Below are 639 nucleotides of genomic sequence, written 5' to 3'. Positions count from 1 at the left end.
ATCCAGTGCCGCTAATAGCGCCGCTGTACATCCATTTGTGTGCACCTCCATGTAGTGCACATGGAGGTGTTTGTTCTACTTTATGTGCACATATTAAACACACGTGTAAAGGATGTATGCGTATCTGAAATGTACGCACGGGTCGTCCCAGATGACTGTAAAGTGTGTTTTTAGTCGATATTTGTATTTCAAGAATAATCTGCGTGGATGTAACTCAAGACTTCTTTAGACAGCAAATGAGACCGAATCAATAACATGCCTGCTAGTTGTAGCCAAGTAGTGCTCTCCATTTCGCTTCAATCACTTCAAGACGTGATTAATCAACAACCAATTCCATGCAATTGACAGAGTTATTAACAACCCATAAATGACTAATTGAGGATTGTAACCATTCCTAAACACATGCAAATTTTTCTTACCATTTATATTTAAAGATGAGCTTCTCATGTTAGTTCTGTTTCATTCTTAATAGTTTAGAACGAAGGTGTCAGATTCGGGTTGGTTCGTGGGCCACATTAACTTCAACTTGATTTCACTCGGGCCAGATCATTTTAGATATAATATTTAGATTGTTTTATTAATTTTTATAATGGATTAAAAGAATTGGATTAAACGCCCTGAATATTCAGTTTTTATAGA

The sequence above is a fragment of the Stigmatopora nigra genome, chromosome 3 (assembly GCF_051989575.1).
Source record: "Stigmatopora nigra isolate UIUO_SnigA chromosome 3, RoL_Snig_1.1, whole genome shotgun sequence".
NCBI classification, from domain to species: domain Eukaryota; kingdom Metazoa; phylum Chordata; class Actinopteri; order Syngnathiformes; family Syngnathidae; genus Stigmatopora; species Stigmatopora nigra.
The sequence above is the reverse complement of the archived record's forward strand: the minus strand, read 5'-3'. Positions refer to the sequence as shown.